The sequence below is a fragment of the Magallana gigas genome, chromosome 9 (genome assembly GCF_963853765.1).
Source record: "Magallana gigas chromosome 9, xbMagGiga1.1, whole genome shotgun sequence".
NCBI lineage: Eukaryota > Metazoa > Mollusca > Bivalvia > Ostreida > Ostreidae > Magallana > Magallana gigas.
This window is the reverse complement of record NC_088861.1, coordinates 13,539,613-13,551,820: the sequence shown is the minus strand read 5'-3', so window position 1 is coordinate 13,551,820 and position 12,208 is coordinate 13,539,613. Positions and strand designations below refer to the sequence as shown.

The following is a 12,208-nucleotide window of genomic DNA, read 5'->3' as shown; positions in this document are numbered from 1 at the left end:
TACTGGGCCATTAAGGATGACGTTTACTCAAAATGAAAAAAAATACACTGATGATAATGAAAAACCATCTATTGTGTGTTATAGACCTTTGCTTGTAGTTTTATTTTTCACTTTCAGAAAAGGAGGTCAATGACCTACTTTTCGAGTTAATGGCCATTGCGTATTTTTTGTAAAATCAAGAAAAATCCCATAAAATTTTTACACTACGATTGAGAATTTCTTAAGGTAACTCCATACTCGTAAAATTCTCTGAGGAAAGTTAAAAAAACTGAACTGATTTCAACTTAATAGACTCAAATGTCATCAATTGTTAGAAAAAATATACATGTCATCGCACTTTTTAAGATTCCAGATAAACATAAACTAAAGCATATTTTAGCATCAGAAAACTCTATTTTTTTTTCTTAAAAGTAAAATCTTGTAGGAAGAAATTTGTTTTTCTTGTTTAATTTTAATGTCAACTTTATCAGAAAACTAAAACTACAAAAATATTTTTAAATTAATCGTTAGAATAAGAAAAACTATAGCATTTAGACATACAACTGAGAGAAAATTCAGAAAAAGAGTTATTTCCCCTTTGCATAGATAAGATGTATAAAAAAGTGGAAATTTAGGATAAAATAAAGCTGCAAAAATATCTTGAACCTACCAATAATTCTAATTACATCCAATATGGTTATATTCACAAAGATAAATAAAACTATCTTGCACAAATTTTAAAGAATTCAAAGTTTTCAAAAAAGTATGACATCACAGAACACTGGATCTACTTTAATTGTAAAAATACTACAAATAATAAAACACTTTAAAAAATAAAATACAGTTTATGAATGGTAGTGGTACATGTACTAAATAAGCACAAAGCATTAATATTTCTACGACAATTTAGAAACTATTTCAGTCCGAATTTCCTCTATCAGTTTTCAAATCCCTACCCATTTTTAATCCAATTTTACAAAAAATTGAATGATGATAATTCAAAAACATATATGGTATTAAACTACTTATATTAACCTTATTCTGTTAGCATAAAATTTATATAAGGTCAATTATCAAAATTTTGAGATATAGTGTCTTTTATCATTTTTAAGCATTTTTCAATATTATTGCAATTCGTGCCAAAAGATTATTTTAATGAATAAGTGGGGTAAAACCAACAGAAAATATGCAAAATTACATATGCTAAAATATAACATCCTATCTTTTAATATTAGAGTACTGCCAACAAAATTTTAGCTAAAAACAAAATCTTCAAAATTTAGTCCGAATTTCCTCTGTTTGGCTAATAGTCAATTTTTGTTTGAGCCTAATTCCATAATAAAGAAAAAATATCGAATGATTAGCCAATGATAATTCATTTCATAAATACTTTTTGTGTTTCGAACAAATTTTACTGATTATTTTAAACTTCATAATAATCCGAATTTGAGATCTCAAACCCTGAGTAAACAACACCCTTAAGTGTGTTCTTTGATTTGTAACAAACTAATCCTGTGTATAATATAAACATAAAGAGAGCCAGAGAAAAAAGAATGACAATCGCCGTTAGCATGTTCCGGAAAAGAGGAGCGCTCCCATGCTTCTGCGTGTTGATTCCTTGACAAGTGTGAGTGTCATTTTGAGGGCTGAATTGAGTCGATACATCTTTTGTAATTGAATCAAGATCTATAAGAAAATAAATGTACATTTTTAAATGATACATGTAGAATTTACCCAATGAATTCAATATTTTAAAGCAATCATATTTTATTCTCGTAATTTGAATGAAATTTATTTAATAAAAACAGTGTTTGGTTATGATACGAATAAACAAAGGAACACAATTTTCACTGATAATCAAACACTTGATTTATGTACACATGTAATAACTGAAAAATCGTGTAATGATTTGCTGTTGATCACAAGTGCCTCCCAGTAGTTGAATATGTTTTATGTAGAAACAAGGATGTTTATCATTTTTAGCTTAAAATACAGACTTAATCAAAACGAATCATGAATCAAACTTTATAAAGTTAAATTAAAATCACACATGTTTCTGTTAATTTTATTATTTATGCATACCATTCTTCATCTCCACAGATGAAATGAAAATGTTTGTGCTCTGTGGAAACGTTTTTGAATTATTAGTCCAATCTAAAAATAAAAGAGCAGTATTTCATTTAGAGCTTGCTGGTTTAAATACTGTTTTATTATTCTAGGTAAAATTATTAAAAATTTCAAAACGTCATTGACATACTCATTATACGTATTATGCATGTGACTTACCGGGACAACCGTCAGTAGGATCGCAGTGATCCTCCGTGCAGGAACATTTTGACAAGCAGTTGCGTCCGTATTGTGGATACGGACATGGCATATCACAACGTGGTCCAAATGTACCAGCACGGCATCCTGAATTTTACGATTGATATTCAAAATAGGAAAGATGCATGACTTTTTGTGCCTAATTGTTTAAAAACATCGTATGGAACTTAGACTTGAAAAGATATATACAGAGTATATTACATAAAACTGACCTATGCATCTATTTTCTATTTTATTCCATGAATATCCAGGACAGCACTCAACAATTCCTTCCGTACTAATATAAAAAAAAAAAAAGAGTTGGCATATTTGTTCATATGTGTACACGCATGCGCATATTCAGTAACACTTATTTCAAAAATATATATATCACCTTCTGCAGACATTCGCATGTAAGGCATCAATACAAAAGAAAATCAACTGCGCTACTTTCACCTCCAATGCAGACAACTTGATGGTTTCGTTCAAGACAAGATAAAAAAAGTTAATTTCCTGCAACACGTTATCAAGTGAATAACTTTCAATAATTTATTTTCAAGTTTTTAATACGCAGTGTTCATACACTTCCTTTTCTACATAGATCGTCAAAGTTGATGTCAATGATACGATTTCCTGAACATATTGAGTAACATACCGGAATCAGCTGGCAAGTGCCTATCTAATAAAGATAAGCATATTGTGTGGGGGTGGGGGGGGGGGTTAAAATTTGCAAATTACAGGTCGATCAAAATCCAGGTCGATCTGAAAAAAAAGTTATATTTGTAAACGCTCCTATCAATTACGGGTACATTTCAAGTTCGCCAAATTTGTTGCATACTTCCCATTCCGTTCCAGTCAATTAAGGAAATTTCCATAACGCCTTAGCGCATTAGAAAGTAACCAGCGCTTTATTTAAACGGATCAATTTGAAACCTTGAGCATTTATATGGGATATTACATAATTTCAAGTTTAATTGTATAATGAAAAACAAAACATATTTCATTTTGTAAAAGTTTTCTAACCATTTGTTTTTTGTCGGTAAAATCTTTTTTTCCTGTTGTATACCAGAATGAAAGTTGAGCAAATAGGAAAATTGCTGAGCAGTAAAAGCGTACCATGTTAAGTAAAGTAACAGCAGAAATGTTTGAAGCAGAACTTGATCAGAGTAATCAGGAACTTAAGCACACATTAAAACTATATATGGAAAGCGAAGAAAGTGACGAGGAGTTAACTTCTTCTTCTCTGCAAAATTCCGAAATATCGTAAAATCGTGGTTCTACTGTCGTTTAGTAGATCAAAGTTCTTTCTTTTCTACATGGTCTAACTAAACGTAAAACATTTCAAACATAATAATTATATGAGTGTGATTTCGACATTAATCGCAAGCAGATATGCATGTAATCGACTGTCGACTCAATGTGGCAAATTTGAATTAATTAAAAAAAGACAGCTTAAAACAAAGTGTGTTGTTCGAAATAAAAAAGAAAAACAAACATAAAACAATGTATACAAGAGATGTGTTTTATAATGCTAGTGTTACATTTTATATTTGCACAAAATGTGTAACATCTGAGCCTAGGTTCGTAAAATCCATAAGAAATATCGGCTCGGAAGCGATTAATTGTAAAGTAAAATATTTGTATTCACATAAAATTTAACCAAATTAATCGCTCCTCATTACAGTTTGCTCGTCAAACATATCAGCGGTTTGCTTAAAACTTGGAAACAGATGAAAGCTGGTTGTTGATTTTGCTCATTACTGGCCTCTAGATGGTGGTCGGTTAAAAAAAATTAGCGGTGCGTTTCTGTAGAGGAATTGATTACGAAAGTCTAGGTCAGTATCATAACGGAAATTCTATAGAAAATGATTAAAGTACATGCGTTATATTCGTAAATAGCGTGTGTTTATGTTCATGGAGAAATGTGTTATTAAATCTAGTGATGAGCCTGTCGACGCCGGGTCAGAAGTATAGGTAAAATGCTACTACTGACCAAGGTGCGTCAGATCATTAGTATGCCCTTGATTGCATTTACTAATTAGGAGGAGAATGTTGTAGCACAGTGTCCGTGCGCATAAAATTGGGGTGCGGGAAACATACCTCTCCGATAGTAATCTGGAAGTTATCTTCCTGCCTCCTCTTTTTATACAGGTAAGATAAATTATAACGCTTGCACACATTCTTAAAAGTAAGTTTATTAGATTTAAAGGGTTAAAAAAAGATATTTTCTGAGCTTTCTGTAGTAAATATTAATGTTGATAAATTTCATTGAATTAATACTGATATTTATTGTTAAAATGTCATATTAAATTGTTATATCTAAATGAAAGTGTAGTCATCCGGAAGCTGTCTTTCGGCCTCCTTCTTTTATACAGACTGGGACACGGGCTACTCCCCATGTAGAGGAGACATTATGGAAACACTTTGGCTAAGGCACACGCCATGAGTGGGCATGATGGAACAAAGATCTCGAGGATCTACATTTATATACATTTAGAAATCATAACACTCCATATAACCCCTAGTGGACTTTTATAGAATACAGTACTGGTGTCGTTATGATATCGTCTTGACTTATTGCCCCGAGAAGCGTGTGGTAAAATTATGAACATTTTCTTCTAAAAATTAATAAAAAGTAAAATGTTTGTGAAGATATTGCCCGTATGAAAAATTCCACCCTGACTTGTGGCGAAATGTAGGCGGATTCCGTCTTTCATTCCTCTGAATGTATAACTAATATCATAGACTCAGGGTGGAGTCCGGGCGGTATATGGCTCGAACTATTTAAATGAGATTAAGCGTATTCCAGGTAATAAAATTAAAACAAACGGGAATCTGCCTTAATGATAAATTGGAATCCCCCTTAATATAAGGTGGAATACGCAAGATTCCGCCCTAAAATAAGGTGGAATCCACCTAAATATAAGGTGGAATCCGCCTTAATAAAATGTGCGTCCGAATCCGCCTTAGAGTAAAGATGAACACTTTTTACAGTGGACAGAAAGACTTCCTTTGATTAATGCTTTTGAATCCGGTGACTAAATCCTTGTAAATTAGCACCGGATGGGGTGGAATCATTGCCTTCATTTTTTTTATAAATCAGTGGCCAGACTTAAAACATATAACCATCTATAATTCCTGTGTATTTCCTTTTTTAAACACATCATAATACAGATATCACATCCAGAATATCTTTATATTTTCCTAATGTTTGTCTTCCACTTAATATAATAAGTTGAACTTTTTGATTTACAGTCCACGTTTTCACTCTTTTGTACAGGTAGTTCCTTGAAAAGTTTCTAGAGTAGCTCAGATCTTCCTCGAATCTTTTCGGTAACTGCATCACTAAAAATACTTCTCTCACATATTCTGAAAAAAAATAAATGTAATTTGATAAAGTATTACTTATAACAAAACACTCGATCAAATATAAATATATCAATATACATATATACCTTTTTGTTATTATCATGATTATAAAGAATACCTTTCAACAATGTGAACAAATAAAAAGAGATCCAATCCTTACCTTTCTAAACTTTGATTTTGGTAGGGTTCATGTAAATGGTATGACTGACATTCTATATTTTTGTCTCCCATGTCCAATGTCCTTCTGCTTTTGAGCTAGTTTTTATTTTTATCAGGCTGTTTCCCAATGCTCATACTATGACAGCTTACATATAAGAAGGCAGCTTGCCACCCTCCCAATGACTTGTTGGTATTGTTGCATTCCTTGTTTTTAAATTGTTTAGCATATGTGAGGATGTGTGATTATGCATCCTGATGAACTTACATAAATCAACAGAACAAGTATGAAATTTTTAACAAAATATTTAATAACAAAATTAAATTTAATTAAAAAGAAAATTCAACAAGAAAAAAAAAACAAATCAAACAAAAATATACAAATTAAATAATGAAATGAAGAAATAAAGTATATTTGGTCAGCCCGTTTCCGGCGCACGTGGTATTGAAGAACCCTCAGGTGAACACGTGGTTACAGTCAGGTATAGGTATATCGGCAACCACCAGAACTAAGTTGAAGTAGAAAGTTCATATGCTGCACGGGTCTATCGAGGCTGCATTAGACGACAGTTTTCTTTGGTAATGTAAATGACCCATGACCTCGTCCACGCGGATTGGAGGTTTCTTTCAGTAAACTCAATATGCAGAATATAAGTTGTCAAATGACACAAATTATATAAATATCAAAATTTAACAATGTTTAGTTAAAGCACGTATCTGCATTGACGATAATAAATTGGTAAAACTGCGAGGATCACCCTCAGGTATAAATTCATAAATAGTTTTAGAGATGTGTCGAAAGGGCCACCGTAGTTCACTCACTCACTGAAGAACAGCGGTCTCCATAAATTATCCCATGAAAATGGAAACGGCTACTCATAAATACAGGAGCCAGAAATATTTCAGCACCCAAGAACCCTCCTTCCCTGACAGGTATTGACGTTCTGTAGGGACGGGGAAATTTACAGCAAAACAAGGCAGAAAAGACCCTGCTAAAATAAACAAAAAGGAAAAACATACTACCGAAAACCTATTCAAACACGTGTGGTTAAAACGTACAAAAATGGGTTGTTTAAATACCTGATGTTTTTCTAAAACAGGCCCCTGAGCACTAGACGGGATGACGACCACGTCTATCGCCTGATGTTCCAGGGAACTACCCGTGCATACTTTTACCAACTATTTAAGGTATCAACGAGGGGCTCCCCACAAGATTGATATGTTACCACGGTAACCAAGGGTCAAAGTATTAAAACAAGGGGCTCTCCAAAGGATAAACCGGAAGGTTGAACCAAGGGGAATTATGATTATACACAACGAATTTTAGTTTGTTACAGCATAATGTCAGTTGTTTTCAACAGCTTTCAAATCTAAAGGAATGAAGGGATTTCTATAGTTGAATATACATTGTGTGACATTTACGCACAGTCTAATATCTTTTAAATGAAGAATAGTTTAAACTTATATTTTCTTTACATACAATTAGCACAATTTTAATTGTACTTTAGTACTATTATTGATAAAGTCATGATCATAATTAAAATTTATATTGACTTACTTTCGATATTAACATTAAGGTTCCTGTGTTCATGCCCTTAGTCCACTTTGCTTAACTCCATAAGGCTTGGTTTACATAAAATAGCTGTAAATAAGTTTCACTGTATTTCCCCCCAAAATAATCCTTATAACGGTTTACACATGTCTAAATTTTGTAACACAAGGATGATCAGGAAAGTTAGGAATGACCGTTGTTGCCAAATTCAAAACTCACAAAGCGCGAGCCTCTGAGGCCAGAAATATGATAAGGGGATACGCTGATTTTATGTTTACAAGTGCTTGATGACCATAGTCAAACAATTTTTAGTAGCAGTTTAAAAGTACAATAAATACGCTAGCGTGTTCATAACTCATTCCTGTCTTTATATTGATTAAACAATGCGGCTAAAATAGTATGTACATGTTTAAAATTATGATAGAAAGAAAGATTTTCCCTGTTGACGCCCCTTTGCAATACAGGTAGAGGCTGTGGCTCTTGCCTGTTTACAAATGGCAGCCTGTGTATTGGGGTCAAGATAAAATTAACCAGCCTGTGTAGAACATACATATATAACTTGTTTGATAGTTTCATCGGATTATCAATTTGAATTTAAGGTTACAAAATTAAATAATTTGAAGAAAGAAGTAAAGTTTTTTGAGTAAAAGCAACAGACAGTTTATTAGAATGAGCTATTTATAGAACGGAAAATGAACTGTTGTGCGCCTTTAATACGATTTGGCCAAGTTTTAGCCGTACATTTTATATTATAACTTGCAAAGAATTGCCAAATAGCTAGGTTAAGGCGGAATATTTAATGATGGTAAGGGGGGAAACGGGCAGTGAGAAATAATACGGTTAACTTTGACAGAAAACGGCTAGATGCTGAAAATACGGCTAAGGTTTGAGGCTAGGTCCGGTTATGAATAAGATGGAATCCGTCTAACATTCATAGCGTTTTCCAGGTACGCCTTTGATACTCCTAAGTACGGCTACATTTTAACCGGAATACGTCTAAGTTCACCCTGAGTCAAGCCGGAAAACCGCCAACATTTTCGTACGGGCTGGTATATTGTATTTCTTTATATTAAAACATTTTTAAAACCATGCAGAAATCGCATAAAAAGGAAGATTTTCCCTTTTTGCATCATAATTACTTTTTGAGTACATGTAAGTATGTGACGTGTAACATGTTAATTATATATACTTTTTTTTAATATACTTATGTCTAAAACTTACATGTGAAAATAATCAATGTACACATGTAAGCATCTGTACGTTTAATCTTAACATTTAGAATATAAAAACAAAACTATATACAATGCGAGAAGAAAAGCTGCAACAAACACAAGACTAACAATAACATAATACATGACAAGTAGTGACGAGGAATTACCAAGTTGTTTTCTTTTCTTTTCTGTGGAAACAGTGTTGGATGTATTATCTGTAAAATACATAGAAAAACTCTTTAATCTTCTTTTGTACTGATTCCTGAAATAATATACTTAAGATTATATTTGTATTATTCAATTTAATTTATAGCTTTAAAGGTTTTTTTTTTCTAAGACCAAAAACCTGTAGCAATATTTACCAATTACTTTAGATGTTGACGATTTGATGGTTAAAACTCGAATCGTTATCGATGGTAAAATAGGTAGACTTCAAAACAAAAGGAATTTAACCAATAAAACAGTTACTGTAAAACCCATCACAAATCCTAATCTCTGTTAAGATCATCGAGTTGTTTAACATTTAAGAATCATCCAAATACCAGCAATTTAAATCGCTACAGCTGTTCAGTTAAGACAATATTTATTTTTACAAATACAGAAATCATGTCCTATCAGTTGTAACAAAATATAAAAGGTATACACAATGAATAAAAATCATACCTTCTGATGAAGACTTTGAACATCCAGCTATATGATTGCATTGATCTTTGGAACAGTCGCATTTTAGTTGACATCCTTGACCATAGTACAGTGCAGGACACTTTGTACTACAGTTTTTTCCTATATAACCATCATTGCAGGCTTATAAAACGGAGAATAAATTCTCATTATCAATATCTTTAATTTGAAAAATGTTGATTACAACAAAGGTTGAAAAAAACTTGTGAGTACCTGAACATTTTCCAAGAGTCTCATTCCAAACATATCCCAGACAACACGTTCTTGTTTTGTCTGGTCTAAATATAAAAATATGAATTTTTACAACGACTAATGAATGGCATTTAAAGTGGGTTTTTATCATTTATAATTTGGATTGTTTCAGAGATATTGGTGAAAGCCTTTGATTGTTGATATATATATATATATATATATATATATATATATATATATATATATATATATATATATATATATATATATATATATATATATATATATATATATATATAGGTTCCGTTCCGCGCTAGGTTCCGTTCGTTATCGAAAGCAAGATTTTTGTCTTGCCTAGATAGCCGAGTGGGGAGCGCGGTGGCCGCTCACTGCTAGGAGAATGGGTTCCAGAGGTCGTGAGTTCAAGCCTCGGTCGGGGCGGAAGGTGGAGCTCCAACAAAAGTGAATTTCTCTGTGCTTTATATATATCTATATCATTCACTATGGGCAGATACATGTCAATTTGAGAGTTATTGCAATGTTTGTGCTTCTATATATATTTGTATCTATGCAATGTGTGTCGTTCCGATCCTTTCAAATTGTCGTTTAACTGTATTCCACCTGTATCTCAAGCGACTGTGTGGTGCGCGGCCAGCGCGCTAGGTTCCGTTCGTTATCGAAAGCAAGATTTTTGTCTTGCCGAGATAGCCGAGTGGGGAGCGCGGTGGCCGCTCCCTGCTAGGGGAATGGGTTCCAGAGGTCGTGAGTTCAAGCCTCGGTCGGGGCGGAAGGTGGAGCTCCAACAAAAGTGAATTTCTCTGTGCTTTATATATATATATATATATATATATATATATATATATATTAAACGTTGAGACAACGTCATTTATACCTTATATATGCATGCTCCCGCGTCGATTTTATTACATATACTATCAAACAGTCTTTTAAATAATCAACAACCTTGAAAAAAGGCCAACATTAATTTAAATATATCTGTAAAATATATCATAAGCTGAATCCTCTCCTATGAAGTTACATTTGTGCATGTATATGTTTACGTGTTTCATTAGATATGTTCTAATCTAGAAATGCCACTCATTGTTGATTAAATATTAAATCTGCTTAAACTGAATAATATCTAAAAAGTATACAAATGTTAATATGTTTTACGGTGCGACCGTTGGGGCGAGCGCAGCAGGTGATCAAAAATGAATTGTGATAAATCAATAAAAATAAAAGTAGTGACGTAAAGGAAATGAATTTGAATGCAAAATAAAATAAATATACCTATTTTTCCAGTAAATTTTCATTATTCATAATTCATAAGATTTTTTATTTATTTATATACCAATCTGACTAAAATCAGATCTTTGTAACGCTCCGAAATTCTGATTGTCGCTGAACAAAGTGAGCGACATCAGAATTTGTCGGAGCGGATCAAAGATCTGATTTTAATCAGATTGTTTATTAGCTTTATTAGTCCAAAACTAGCGCATTTTTTTGTGCGCCGTAAATTGCAGTTTTTTACTATGGGAGGCACTGTAGCTCCCAGGTCGTCCATCCGAATTTTTTGAGACCGGGAGCTACAGACCTGCAGCTAATTGTTTATATACTGGTCGCACGCCAGTATAGAATTTATCTCAGATAAAATGTTGTTGAATAATAAAGATTTTAACATAATGTACATTGCAGTTTATATCCTCTTTTCTTGCAGCAGACATTTTTCTTAAACTTACAAATAAAAATTGACATATCACAGATTCCCCCCTCCCCCGTTTAAAAAAAATCAAATTTACGTATAAAAAAAATTTGTTGATCACATAAGGAAAATGGATCCCCCGGGAGCATGTAATACCGTAAATAGTAGTGGAAATAAAGACACCTTTGAGCAGCTAAAGAGCTAAAGGCATACCACGCACTCCCCATTCCCCACCCCGATTAGAATATTCCTGATTTTGATAATTTTATTTTTCTTTTTGATTGTGAAGATTTTTTAATTGATGTTGCCACGCCCAATTTAAAAAACGTTCCTGGAAATTAAGTGAATAAAATAATTGTGAGCATTCATCCAAATGAGAGCAAGTTACAGCTGTTTCCTATCTCTGAAGAAATGTCCCGATTCGTTAGCTCTGCAAGATTTTGAGAAGATATTGGTATTTATATTTCAGCAGATTTACAATTACTACTTAGAGTAATTTCCCCTTATTGTGACGTCAAAGTTCACGTCAGTCAAGTGTTGTCTGTCTCTTTAAAAAAAAAAACTACGCGAAATATACTGTTTTGTTTACTTAAAAAGCATGATGTTCTGGAAATTACACAATTTATCTGTTTCTCAAAAGTTTTACTTTGATTCTCGCGAGATGGTATCCAGTCTAGTGAGATCGGCCGACATTGAGGAATTGCATTGTGGGTCGAAATTTACTGACTCCGAAAAATTCTGTCGGATCAATGTGTAAGAAATCCATTGTGACGTCACTCGAAAGGACGATAACTCTGTTAGTCTTAAAAGTAATGGAAATTGGCGTTGTTATTTACAATGCATGTACTTAGTCTTTTATCTTGTTCTCGTGAGAGTGTGAAATGGGAAACCATAATTACAAGGAACTACTGGGACGATTAAAACAAGGCATTACTGGTCCGTTTTACTGACGCCCAAAAAATCCGTTGAATGAATGTGCAAATAGTCCGAATTTTCTATTCACACACGCCTTGCCGGTAGAGCTCGCTTCGCGCCGGCGCTGCGCGCCGGCGAGCTGCGCTC

The 12,208-nt window shown here is 33.1% G+C and overlaps 2 long non-coding RNA genes across 2 annotated transcripts in view; both read right to left on the bottom strand.

Annotated features, from left to right (window-relative positions):
• Positions 1-826: 826 nt before the first annotated feature.
• On the bottom strand, positions 827-2,817 carry LOC136271727 (uncharacterized). Its single transcript, XR_010709688.1, has 5 exons — positions 2,678-2,817; positions 2,517-2,581; positions 2,266-2,391; positions 2,062-2,133; positions 827-1,665 (listed from the first exon to the last, which is right to left on the bottom strand). It is a non-coding gene; the product is annotated as an uncharacterized lncRNA (long non-coding RNA).
• A 3,341-nt stretch (positions 2,818-6,158) lies between these two features.
• Positions 6,159-12,208, bottom strand: part of LOC136271836 (uncharacterized) — a 48,750-nt gene continuing 42,700 nt past the window's right edge. The window contains exons 5-8 of the long non-coding RNA XR_010709829.1: positions 9,466-9,530; positions 9,235-9,375; positions 6,889-8,786; positions 6,159-6,797 (exon numbers count right to left, since the gene is read on the bottom strand). This is a non-coding gene — a long non-coding RNA (uncharacterized lncRNA). The remainder of the gene's footprint in view (positions 6,798-6,888; positions 8,787-9,234; positions 9,376-9,465; positions 9,531-12,208) is intronic.